Raw genomic sequence first — 14,792 nt, 5'->3', positions numbered from 1 at the left:
TTCCTGTTCCTTTAAGATGGACGTGCAGACTCTGTAGACTACAAATGAAACAGCAGACTGAATATGTGCTTACAGCTCCTAAAAGTAGCCTCCTTAAAACTGCCTTCTTCTAATATGAAGATTTTATTTTTTACTTGACAGTACAAACAATGGCTTCTGCCCTACATTCATACATAAATATATATATCTATATATATGTGTGTAGCTATCTACATATGCATATATATGTATATATACATGTATATATATATATATATATATATATATATATTTTTTTTTTTTTTTTTTTTTTACTTATGCATATCTATTATTTTCACATTGCTGCACATCCCTCTTTGGCTCCCCCAAAAAGTGGTGTGATTTTTATTTCTGAATAATTCTATTTCAAGCCTGACATTATATACTTGATGCAGGACTTGTATGCAATGTCAAATACATTACAGTCTGGTTAATTTCTGAGCCATACAATTAAGATATTTAACAGTGTTGTGGCCTACATTTACTGTCCTCACTCATTATTCAGGCTCCCATCACACATTGTATTCACTGGAGGTTATAGAGAAGGAGTGGCACAGCAGATCGAGTCCTCACATCTCAAAGAATGGTTGACCTTAGGACATATTGTACTGTAATGTGATGGAGAAGAAATATAAATAATGTTAAACAAAAGAAAACGCACCAGCTCCTTGCATGTTAAAATAAGAGTTTAGACATGGCAAAATAGCCTCTAGGTGTATGTTCATCTTTGATCTTCTCTCAGATCCTGGGCTGATTTCTCTTGTTACATTGCAAATGAGCAAAATAAATTAATTTCTTAATATCAAATCAATTCCAGGATACCAAAATAAATGTTCAAGAATTCCCAGCATCTATATTACTGTGCTGTCTGAAGGGAAAACTCAGTTACAATACTTTCACAATAACTTGGGGACAGAGGCCAACTGCTCAGCACATAGAAGTGTGCCTTTAGAAGCATATAGAGCTGCAGAGAGGTTTTACTGCCTTGGAATGAATCACAGCATTTTCTGCAGTCTCTTCTGCAGAATGGAGTTAGCTCAGCTGATTGAGGAAACCTCTAAAATCACCATGTAACTACTCAGATTGTTCCTAGGCAATACAATCCAGAAGTAAAGTGAGGCAAGACCCTGGAGTGCAATGAAAAGTAGCAGGAGGAAGGAAGACATATTGGGTGCTAAAATGTGTAAATGAGAAAACAATGTGCCTGGCTTTGAAATGTCACTCCAAGAATTAGGTGTTCATTAAGAAAGCAAATAGTCTATTTTTAATGTTTTCAATAGAAAATTAGGTTAAAATAGAACCTCCTGTATCTGCTGATCATCTTTATAAAACAGTATAGAAGACATGCCTAATTCTGATTGTTCTCTGGAGGCAGTGTCCCCAACAGTGGTAAACATAATGCTCTACATAGCAGAAGTACAGACATACATTTTAAATATGTGATGTGTAGTTAGTTTTCTCATATTGAACTAGAGAATAAAAGGAGATATATAGCAAAAAGTACACTTAAATGTACAGTATATACAAAGTATAAATATAAGCCATTTATGTAAGTAATTATTTAATTAAAACTATTTATTATATATATTTATATATAAAATATTTATATATATTTATATATATAATATAAATATATATTTAAATTTAAATTATATAATTCTTATATATAAGAATTAATGAGTATTAACTGATTGCTTTGAAGCTGAAGACATTTTTTGTTTACTCTAAGATTAAAAATTAAATTAAACCTCCCCAAAACAAACAAAAAATTCCCATATTTATATGACTGACAAATTTCTTGTTGCACCCATAACAAAAACAGAGAATATTGACTAATATAGCAATTAGAATTGCTGCTTTCATCAAATGCCTAAGATTTGTAATTATGTGTTTCAGGGCCCAAATCCAACAAATCACTTAAGACCGTGGTAAAAGTTAAGCCTATGCTTAAGAACTTTTTTGGATCAGATCTTGAGATATGAATGCTCACATCTCATGACATAGAAACTTTGGCTAATTTTCTTAAGAACTGCTATGAAATTTTGTCTCCCACTACAGAAAAGAGTGATGTTACATTTTCTGGCACAAGCCACTCCCTTTATCCTGAACAGCATCTCCCGAGTACTGTGGGAGCAAGGATGCTGTGCTTGGGCTTGGTAAGCAATTTGACATTGTATTGCATATACTACTATGTTCATAAAATAAATCTCCATGCGTCCCTCTGCAAAGTGGCTCTCAGCTGCTTATAAAAATAACTCAGCTGAGAGCCATTTCAACCAAGTATTTCAGCTGAGATTTTGGCAATACATAATCCTAATAATAAGGAGTTAAACATAAATATTGAAGGAAGAAAAAACCTCATAGCTTTTCTAATAAATTGTTTGTCAAGCTATTGTATGTAAATTATTGCTAGCCTGCAGAAATTCAGTTTCTTTTACTAGTAGTGTAGGAATACACGTTATTCTTTTACATTTTAATTTCCACAAATATAATAATAAAATTTTTCTCAGGAAAAGAGATTTGTTTCTACCACAGTTAAAAAATAAGTCTCTGAATTTTATTGAACATGATTTTGCCTTCAGTATGTTTATTCTCAGTGCCCCTCTTCTAATTTAAAAATAGAATGAAATGGATACCTCAAGGAGAACTAGAGTGTGACAGTAAAATCCAATATGGAATCCATATTCTAGACAACTGAAAGAAACCTATATTTCTTTTTCCCTTACATGATTGCTCCATTATTCAAACTCTAATTTGTCAAAAACCTGAAGAGAAAAGAATTTAGCAACATGAGCTGGAAATCATCAGAAAGACAGGCTAAGATGAGAAGAATTTCAGAGTTACAAAGGAACTATAGAACAAACTTTCGATCCTCTGCCGTGTAGAGCCTGGTTTTAGATATTTATTTTGATCCCAAGAAACTCCCTTTATCCAGTCCTAAATATCTGATCGCTAATATATCACTCAGGTAATATTTTCTACAGGAAAATTCTGTGAACACACCAGTCTAATGAAATATCCTCAGTAATGGTCTCTGTAATTTCTCTTTTATTAGCTTTGTCATATATATATATTATTTGACTATATCCTCCTGGAGACTTCTTAAAATTAGGAGGTTTTATTCCTGCCTTTCCTTACTACTTCTCTAAACTGGGTATTTAAAAATGTTTTAATAACTCCTGATAAATCAGCTGTGTTGGAGTTTATTACTGTGCTTTTTTTTGCATAACTTCCCACCAAGGTCTTTCTGCTATTACATAATACAGACTTGAACACTGTAGGGTACATTTTAATTCTCTAAACAGAGTTTTCTGAAAATGTGGACAGAAATTTGCATTAATGTCTATCAAGTCAAAATATAATGAAAAATGTTTACGTGTAGAAAAAAATTGGTTTTTTATTAAAATATGTAAATTCCCAGAATATTCCATTATTTGCTAAAAATCAGGAAATTCTTAGCATAAATAAATAAGAAAAGAATGCTATTTTTGGACATTTAAGTTGACATGCACCTAGAAAGAGATATTTCATCTTAGTATACTGTGCCTCAAAAGTCAATTTCCCATTTACAGGCAAATGGAAAATAAATCACTTTATGTCACTTTGCTGAGAGCAAAGGATGTTTAAAATAATAATGTCAGTATAGCATGATATTTTCTCTTCCATCAACTCTGATGTCATGTTTGATACTATGTTATTGTGTTATAGGTCCCAAGATGAAATGATTGGCGTATGAATAATTTTGACTTTGACCTAGGAAAAATTGGGAAATGATAGCTTGTCTAAAGGATTTATCTTCTGACTGTTGGAAAGTGTAAAACAATCTTAAAATGTTCTTTAATGATGCCTCTTTTTATGCAATGCAGCTCAGGAAAATATGACCTAGTACTATACTATGAATTATGGTAAAATGCAACATTATAGTGGCACATGTATTTGTCATGAAAACTGATAGTAATGTAGGTGTCCAGTGTCTAAAAATCTGGTTTAATACATCACATGTATTTGTTGTGACAGGTACCACTGAAAAAAAAAAATATTACCTGTAGTTTGCTGTGTGATTTTTTTTCCTGAGAGTTACAAATCATATTAATGTCTAGGGTCCCAATTTTGTGTCAGATCTTAGGAAAAAAATATCCTGTGTAGGGTGCTGACTACCTTGTAATTTTTGGAATTATGTCAGGATATTATTGTAGACTACCAGCAATTCTATCTTTCCTAGTATATTCCTATAATATAATAATCTGCCCTGGAAATGGTAAACTTCTTACATCCAAAATCTTCAAAGCAGAAAAAATAAATTTCCCAGGTATTCTGGGAATGAACATTTCCTGGATTCAGTGCAACATGCTTTTAATTACATAGCATAGGGTCAAATCATCACAGATCTCCTTTGCCAAGTTAACTTTTTAAACTAACTTTACAATAGATTTATATTTCCTGTGGATATGTAGTAGTAAAGCCAAGCCTGTCTGATTTTCAAACCATCACAATTTAAAGAGCTATAATTCATATTTAATGAAGAAAAATTTATAGGGAAACTTCCACAACCATGTAACAAGAGACTTTATGAGCAGGTTGTTTTTGCTTTGCTAAAAGCCCTTCACCTTATCCTTTAATTTTATAGGCTGATGCAATGTGTTTAGAGGAAGTTAAGTATTTTGATAATATTTTTATAAAAATCCTAATATTAGAAATAACAAATTGTTTGGAGTTACATGGGATGCTGGCAAATTTCCTGATATGTCTAGAAAATCTTATTTTAATGATGAAAGTGATATTGTAAGCAGTATAAGGAAAAGAATCAAGTCTTTATGTCACTGACATTGATGATATAGATTTGAACTCAGAAGTCTACATTCCCTTTCTATGTAAGTACTAAGTTAGGGCATGAAAGCAACACAGTGAATAGGGCTGGATTTCTGTAATGCCTTGGCAAAGTATGATGAAATCTTAATCTTACAACTGCATTAGGAGTGCCTGAACTCAAACATTAGAACATGCTTTTCCATCTGACTTAAATAAAAAATTAATGAGAAAAAATTATTGTGAGTCTGGTTGGGAATTATTTGCCCTGAATTAGTTAAAGCCTAAATTTTAAATCCTCATCACTCCTCTGGAAAGAGCGTTGTCAACTACAGGTCATATGGAGAAGATGAACACACCTGTGATATCAAAAATATTAAAGATTACAAGAATAAAAAAATAATTGGAAATAATAGAATAATTAAAAAAGATAAATTAATATATCTGGAGAACCCAAACTTTCTTGCAGAATTAATGTTTTCATTCATCTCCATATGAATCATAATGCAAGGGATGTTTTAGTGCTGAAAACCTGGTAGAATAGCATTGCAAGAGTAGGTTATTCTTGTTTCTGTGTCTGCTGCCCAGTGCAGCTGTGAAAAGAGACAGAGGAAATGTTGGAAAAGGGCACAGCTAAAGAAGGGTTAGTGTAAAAGACATCTCCCTAGAACACCCAGGCATGGGAAATTTTACAAACTTTATTTTGGAGAGCATCAATTGTAGTCTAACTACAATTGTAGTCTAACTACAATTTCTCCTAGCATCTATGTCAGATTTTTGTCTCAGAGTTCTGCCTATACTATTTGAGTTCTTTGGTTTATCAGGAATTCAGTGTTCAGATCAATATCTGTGAGAGTTGAAGCTGGACTCTGCAACTTTGCTCCCATCTCCTGCCTACAATGGAACTGTTCTAAACCCAAACAAGTTTTTTTGGCTGAGAAGATTTTGTGTTGTCACTCTTGCCCATGGAAATAGGCATAGAAAAAGCATAAGAATGACTTCTGCTGTTGACAGAGAGCTGGGATGAAAAGACCCTGTAAGTGAAGAAATATCAATAAATATTGAGTGATCTTGTCCTGAAGGGGTGATGAACTTGAATTATGCAGAAGGATTATATTGAATTATACAAAAGGATTATACGTGAACATATTTTATCTAAAGTGAAATTATAGAAAAGTCTCTAGGAAAAACCTCTAGGAGAATGTATTAAGCCTTCTGATAATATACCAACATGAGTAATTAAAACTATATTGCTTTAATGTAGTTAATACTAAATTTGGAAAAACATGGCAATAGACTAATATTCCTGATTTGGAAGCAAACAGTCTTGCACAAGATCTTTCTTTTTAAATATGCATATCTTTATGGCTAGAGACAGTAAATTTTACTTTATTGAAGAGTCACCTGTGTTGAAGAGGCACCTACATAGTGCAAGACTCAAGTATGGTACTGGCTCCAAAGCTGAAGGAATGACTCTTCTGCCTCTGACCAAAGGTCATAACATGCAGTGTCTGACAGCAGCTGTTAGCAGAAAAGGAATATGCATTCCTCAAGTTTAGGTGTCCAACAAGGACATCAAGCAGAAACAATAGATTAAAAAAAGTTGTATTATGAGGATGGTTCCTCTGTACCAGTTAGAATGTGTATATTTCCATTGTACCACTACTCTGTGTTCTGAGTTGAAAAATCCTTATTTACTTATTTATTCGTTTGCTTTAAGATGCTTCATAGTGACAATCATCTTTGTCACCTCATATATAGTTTTTCACTATGTATAATTTTTTTTTCTAAGTTGGAGCAATTTGTATTTTTCACAGAATTCAATATATGGGTGCATGCATTCATTTTCCTTATTACTTTCTCATTCTTTTATAAGATTCCTAATGTTTACATCTATCTCCTGACCAGTGAGCTGACATTTCCAGAATATTTCCCACAATGAGTCAGAGAACACTTGAGAGGTAACACAAGTTCAAACCCTATGTTTGCAGCCATTCTTCCCAAAGTTTATATGAACTCAGCTATAGTTCTACTTGGATACAAAAATCCCAAATAGTCTATTAAGTTTGTCCTCTTCTTTTAGTTCTTTCATAGATCCTGGACACTAAAATATAATTCCATTAAGTGTAATTTCTGAAGCCCTCTTTCAGACATCATGGGGTAAGGGGAATGGAATAGAGGTTTCCAATGTGAATATTGCTGCTCCTGATCATGTAAAATTTTATACAGATAACTTTTCAAATGTCAAATTAATGCACAATCTAAACTTAATGCTCAAAAATACCTTAGATTTGGATCTATTCTTCATTATTTCATTTTAAATAATCTAGAGTTTGAAGTTTAAATCCATTGAGATTATGTGAACATTAGGAAAACTTTCCCTCTCTTGATGCTATTTACTGCTGTAGCTCTAGATATTTCTCCCAGGACTTTAAACCATTAAAAAGATGAGTATCCCATACTTCTACCACAACAAAGAAATTAATTATCTTAAAGTTAAAGCCACTTTTTGTTTTATGAATTCAGTACTGGAAAACTGAAATCCCTGATGTGGCAGTGTTGGAAAAATTATAGTTCAAAATAATGGATAAACCAGGCAATTTTATGAAGGTCTGGCCTGATTTTGTAACAGTGACATATTAACTGTTAACCTTGTGGCAAATTACTGCAAAGTCATTGATTTTATTATATATTCATACTATTTTTATGGGATGCTACTTGTTTTGGTCAAATTTATGGTGCTTTCAACTTTTTCTTGGACATGTTACTATAGGTCTCTGTAATTCTTTACTAGTCAAAAAAATATTGATGTACTAAAAAGTTAGTCCTCAGATTCATTGAAGAAAAAGTACAAAAAATTTAGTTTTGGCCAGCAATGCTTTACGTATTTAGGTATGGAAATAAGAATTGATGTTTTTTAGACATCTAATGTACACATATACCTATATGGTAATCTTATTTGCAGGTATTTTCTGTGTAATGGATGAAACACCTATATCTTGCATTTTTTGGGTGGCGTCTTCCAATCTCAATAATGCCCCATGGCACATAATGTACCTTTGTGGAACAGGAAGCACTTTACTGTAAATATCTGTTAGTAAACTCAGTTAGGGTAGGATGTGCAAAAATGTGCTCCAAAATACATGTCTAGTTCTTCCAAGAACATAAATTAGCTTGTGTGAGTAATGTGGATGTTCATGAAATGTTCAACAAAAAATGGTAGTCTAGACATTTTATTGCTGGCAGCAGCTTTAACAAAATCCCTTCAAAATACTTAGAAAATGTTAGAATCCAAGATCCATCTAAGCCACAATACTTCTGTTTCAAATGAGGCAAAGGAAAAGCAATTTCTGAATATTAAGTGGGGAGAGTAATATTTTTAAGATGACATTTTGGATTTGGGTCTTCAAAATATAAAGCTGAGATTCATAGGGAATCTAATACCCACCAATAAAGAGCTAAATACCTATTCGTAGTTACCAAACTATGCATTTTCCCAGGCACCAAGATCTTTCAATTTTTGAACATAACAGTGTGCAAAAAACAAATTTACAAGAAGACAAAGATGTGGAGGTTCATAAGCCCATATACATTACTACATATATACACTTAATGGAATTATATTTTAGTGTCCAGGATCTATGAAAGAACTAAAAGAAGAGGACAAACTTAATAGACTATTTGGGATTTTTAAGTGTTTTTCATGCTGATCAGCTGGGGGTAAAATTTTACGAATCTCAGAGGAGATATTCCTCAACAAAAAGTTTTACATTTAAAGATGAAATTCAGGTTTTTCAATGAGACTAATCTATGAGTACACTTATGAAATATGGAAGAAGCATGCTGAATTCCTCCACCAAGTAGACATATGAAAGAGTTTTAGCCATTCTAAAACATGATATTGTGAAATAAATTGGATTGCTGTTGGAAAATGGCATCAACTTATTTTTTGCTGAGCTTTGGCTATGTAGTGTTTTCTGTAGGAATATTTAAAAATGTGTCTGTAGTGATTGTCATAACGTAAAAGCATAAGAAGTACCATACAGGGATGAAAAAATATTTCTCATGAGATTTTGACTAATCTCTCTTGCAAATTCAAAACACAAATTAGGAACCTTGGAAATTCATCCATTTTTTGTACAATTTAGTGCCATGAGTGAACATGCACTATTATATATGAAAGTACTGGAAAAAAGTACCTTTTTTTGTAGAATAGCATAGGTTTGACACAAACCCTAGTGGTTATAATTTCACCTCTCTGTGATTATGCAAATACAACATCACATGAACTTCAAAGTAAATTTTGGTGTTATATGTCCACACAAATGAAAATTAAAAGTTTGTTCACATTTCTATGTGCAAAACGGTGACTCACAGTAAGAAATAAAATCAATTAGCATACTCTATAGATGCCAAATATTTTTTCCAGGGGTTATGTAAATATCTTTTCAAATTGGCTCCGCTGTCCTTTGAGAAAGAGGAGAAACTTACTGTGCCTGGTCTCCCTCAGCATTCCATCTCCCCAGACTGGTATCCCAACCCAAACAAGAGACAGATGTTTATGACTACAACTTGTTAAGCCTTCAGGGTTGAATGGCTCTGCATCTGATGTGTCCTTCTGAGTAGGATTAAGATGCTAGGGAAAAACTCAGTGATCATACTGAAAGAAGGCAATGGTCAGTCATAAGTGGTGTATAGGTCTACATGAACCCATTGTCTATCCCAGTTTGACAGCTTTGTACAGTGGCTCTTATTTTCTTAATCCATTGTTTTACTCCCTCTCTCTGCAACCTGATCTCTTCTCATTTTGGTATATTTAACTTATATAGTTTGTTTCAAACAATTTATACCTTTGACATTCTCATTGGTTCTACCAAACAACATATATCTATAAGAATGTACTGTATAAATCAGGGAATCCAAGAAACTTGTGATGAGAATGGGAACAAATAAGATAAAATAGGTAGCCAGGGGAAGATGTGTTCAGCTGAATCAGTATGTCATCATTTTAGCCGTGCACCAAGAGTCTCATAGGATAACTGACATCAGTTATCAGGTGTGATTTTGACAAATTTTTCTCTTGTAGTGTGTTTTTATTTATATCCATAAGCTTCCAGTTAGTTACACCTGAGTATAATTATAGTATAATTATGTACTGTAATTATATACTCTCTATATATAATAGAGCTTGTATTATTATTATGTATCTCTAGAAAGAGCAGGAGGTATCTTTTTGTTTTTCTAATAGTATTAAAGAAGCTGCTTTATGACATTGCCGCGCTCCCGTCCCAGATCCCTTTTTGCCCCGGCTAGCTCCCGATGGGGCGAGAGGGGCAGGTGAAACACCCTCCACTGGACCCGGCAGGGCTTTGGAGGGTGCTTCGTGGGTTCGGAAAGCACTGCTGAATCCCGCGGCGTGATAAGGAAGAGAGACTCTTGCTAGGGCTAAGTCCGAAGTTTATTGCAGCCCAACCGGGGCTACCAACACTTGAACAGTCCTGCTAACAAGAGCACCTGCAAGGTGCTTGCAGCATATTATAAACTGAGAGGGAGGGGAACCAGTCGACCAATGGGAGTGGAATAGGGAGTGGCTCTTGTATGGGGTGACACATATGGGAACCAATGAGGGATGGACGTGGGAGGGGCCCCAGGCCCCTCTCCAATCACCCGGCACCCAGGATGGAAGCTTCTAGGTGTATGGGAAGGGATACCGAGTGACTGACAGGGAGCCTGGGAGGGGCAAGGGAATGACTCGGCACTTTAGGGGAGGATTGACAGATGGGGTAAGGCGGGAAAACTAGGGACAAACCAAGTGGAACATAGGGGTACATAGGAACAAACCATTACATAATAAAACCTGTAATAACACAACTCCACATGACATCTTTGCTGTATTTACTTTACCTAAATGTACCTCAGATGAGATTTCTGCTTAATCTGTTCACTGATTATTGATTGATTATTTGTTTCCAGCAATTGTTAAGTGTATATACTAACTATAGTTGGAATCAGATATTACAGTACTAATTTGATATGAAAAGCATTTTTTGGTGATGTACTGAATTCAGGACAGCCTGTGGCATCTAATTAGTATTACAGGAATCTTACCAGCTAACATTAAGAAGATTAAAATACATACTTATACAATATAAACTAAATAGAATGAATCCTAAAATGAAGACTTTGCAATTTTTTTCACTGGTTCTGTATTGAATTGAGAGGTGAATTGAGAGGCAAATTGTGAGGCAAAATGTGTTTCACAACTTTTTTTTTTTTTTTTTTTAAGATATTTTTGTTTCTAGTATCCTCCAAACTTCTAATGTTGAAAGATGTAATTTCATTGCATAGAGCATTGCAGAAGGCTCTTCCAGGCAATATTGCTGATTGAGAATACATAAATCTGAGTGTTAGTGGCAATTGGCAAGTATACATTGTGCTTGTTTCTAAAGTTCTCTTCCCCCCGTCCTTAAAGCTCAGATAGTTTTTACAGCACCCAAGGCAGGCGGTATTCCTTAATTTTTTGTATTTTACATGTTCTTTTACTTGGAATAAGCTGAACAGGTAATGAAAGAGAAAAAAGGGAACAAAACCCAAAGCACAAGAAACGTATCTCTCATTTTGCCTACATTTCTGTTTTCACAGCAGTCTGAGTTTGTTTTTGCCTTGCTTTCTCTCCTGAAGGTTGGAAAAGTGCCAGTGATGCACGTAAGCCAGATGTTTGGAAGTTTGCAGAGCCAGCTACTTTGAAAAAAAAAGAAAAACGTTAGGGAAGGGACTTCTCAAGGGCTAGACATTTGCTAATAAATGATGGAGCTCTTTTTTTTCTGCAGATGTTCCATTCTAACAGAAGGAAGATTCTTTATTTAGTTTAAGGTTTATCTTGATTTAGCTTTGTTCTTTTGTCCTCTGCACTAGAGATGCATGCTTTGTGGATGATACTTTGTGCTTTCTATGTGTCCCTGGTGTTTGGGAAGCTAAATTCCTGTTATATGTTACTGCAATGAAACATCCTGGACCAGATTTGCTCCTTAGAGAGATTTACCCCTTGCTGAGTTTGTATCAAAGGGCCCAGTTTTACAAAATGTTAAATAAACTCTATTTCAAAATCTAGGAAATAAGACTGCTATCAGGCAACACTGGTAGCCATGCAGGATCCGGATCTAAATATGCGTACTTGGTTTGAAAGAGTTTTTATTTCATTTCATCTTTAGATTAAATACAAAGGTTTAAATAAATATCAGTGCTGATTGTTTACAATTTTCTCCCCACCATGGCTTTAAACATTTATTATTCTGACTCTTTTAAAATACACTGGCATCTTTTTATAGCTATATTAAGCAAACCTCCAGGGCAGCAGACAGGGCAGGGCATTATTCTGAGATTAAGGGAAGAAAATGAGAAAGAAGCATATGAACAAAGGCAGACTGAACAGGAAGAGGATCACGCTCTTTTTCCACTGCTGGAGGAAACCACAGCCCCTATTGCGTGTGCTTTGAAAGTGATTATCTCCAGCCACTAGTGCTCTCAGAGTCTAATCTGCTGATTCCTTGGCTTTTTTTTCATCAGGGTTGGAAATGAGACATCAAAAAGCATTAATATCCATTATAGCAAAGATCTAGACCAAAGGGACCATTAGCTTATCTGTGTAAAATATTTGCTGGATAAATTTTGTTTCTCAAACACATAATTTTGAGGTGATAATTTACTATTCTCAATGCTTTCATTTTGCAAGGGAGTTGACAGCTATTGTGGAAATTAAATGTATCTGGCACTGCAACTTCATGTGCTATCACTTTGATTACATTATATATATGCATCCAAGGATTTTGATTGTGGAACCACAGATGTCTGGGGCTTGGCTAATAAAAGACAGAAGCCCTGTGTCAAGGATAACTGTCTCTCCCTGGGAAGAAGAGACTGAAGTGCCAGACTTATGTCCTCACACTGTGAGGTCGCTAATTAACTGCAACAACCCAGAGTGGACCAGAGTGAAATCAATATATTAAACCCCACTGATGGCAAAAAAATCCTCAAACCTACAGTAATTTAGAAACAAGAGCAATGTATGAGTATGAAAATACTAAAAATTTTATCCCTTTTTTTGGTGGCTGTTCAATTCTTTCCTAAGATTTTGATAAGAGTAATTTTTGTTTGTTTGTATATCATAGGTCTGTGCTACGACACTGGTCCATTTATCACCCTATTAAATTGAATTACTTACTTAATTAAATGTTCTGTGCAATAGCAGTACCTGATGTGCATAACAGATAGCAGTGCAGAGAATGTCACAGTGCAATACTGGGCTTTAATTTTTGAATAGTGTTGACTGGACTGTCCAAGGTCTTGCAGTAAGACCCAGTGCTCCTTTGTTCTAAAAGGCATTATTTTCTCCCCACTGTCCCAGACTAGGGCTGTGTCTTTTGGTCACCTCACCAACAGTCTCACACCACCAAGAAGCCCAGATTCTTCAGTTACTCTGTCAAGAGCTTTTGTTTGCCATCAGGACAGGCGGACAAAATGCAAAAGACTTGCAAAGAATTGTCTGCAAATCGGATCTTTAGATTAAAGGGGGCAGTGTGAAACGTCAGTTTCATCCTGGTCAGCAGCCCCTCTGCAAGGTCTTGCCAGATCACCTGTCACTGAGCACTTCGAGAAATTTGCCAGTGGGCAGTACAAGACCTTTCTCAGGAATTGGCTGTGGAATATCTCATCTGGAAAGAAGAGTAACCTATTTTCAGAACTAAATCCATAATTAATTTCTTTAATTTAGACTCTCCTTCAACAAAATTTTTCATTCATTTGCCATTTATAGGTGTGGAAGCAGATAGGAATCTAACACCACATACTGTCTTGAACACTGGTGCACAAAGCATCAATCAGCCTATGTTCCAAGGTGGCAGAAAGCAGCATTTAAATGCTAAAATGACAGCTTGAGATACCTGCAAAATTATTTATTAAAATAAATTGGCACATTAGATAAGCAGTGCATTACATGTGCATAAATCAAAAGTAATATTCAGACTCTGTTTGTTCACTGGGCTACTTATTAATGAAAACATGAAAATCTGTAAAATAGTATATACAGAATTAGTGATATTTTAATATCAATATCATAATGGTTATTATGGAAGTCCATTTCCAGGACAAACTGTATTTCTTATTAATAGGGTATAGGAATCTGCTCTCATTGCTCTACTATCAGTGGAAAAGAAAGGGAGGTCAGGGTAAAAAACCCAAAAATTTCAATTATATTTACAGCAGCAGCTGAAGGGGAACAAAATCAATGAAAGGAGCATACCTATTAGAGACCTGTAGTTGCCATAAAAGTGAAACTAAATCACACTGACAGTGTCTGAGCTTCAGATAAATTGCTTTGAATTCAGAATGGGAGCCTGAAGAAATAATGGAAATGATACTGCAGTTGTTGAAGAAAGGAATAAAACTTTTTATATCTGTTACTTCTCTAGATTTTTTAGTATTTCATGGATCAAATGCTGATTTGTTTTTTTATTATTATTATTTTGTTTCTCTAAGAGACAGAACAATGCTGTCAATCACTTTGGCACTGACTTAGACTTTTATGTGGTTTTTAGAGATGTGATATTTCTCTTTGGTAGTCATTCAAGGTGACCCATAGTTAAGTCTCAGTTCTTGTTACAAAAACCCAAACAACAACATAGAAACGCAAGAGAGATGAGATGAGATGAGATGAGATGAGATGAGATGAGATGAGATGAGATGAGATGAGATTGAGATGAGATGAAATAACTACTTTAAATTTACTGTTTCAATAACTCTAAAATTCAGTTCATTTACTGTGACATCTGCATGCAATAGAATATTCTGCTGGTCCCTGTGAATTTCGTTTTCAAGCGTAGCTGCACTTTCCAAATTCAAATTCACTGTAGCTTTTGGTTCTGAAAGACTCAGAATTTAGCTGTCATATTAATTGCCTTAACTCCACAGTT

The sequence above is a fragment of the Lonchura striata genome, chromosome Z, assembly GCF_050655825.1.
Source record: "Lonchura striata isolate lonStrDom1 chromosome Z, ASM5065582v1, whole genome shotgun sequence".
NCBI classification, from domain to species: Eukaryota; Metazoa; Chordata; class Aves; order Passeriformes; family Estrildidae; genus Lonchura; species Lonchura striata.
This window is presented reverse-complemented; position numbering follows the sequence as displayed.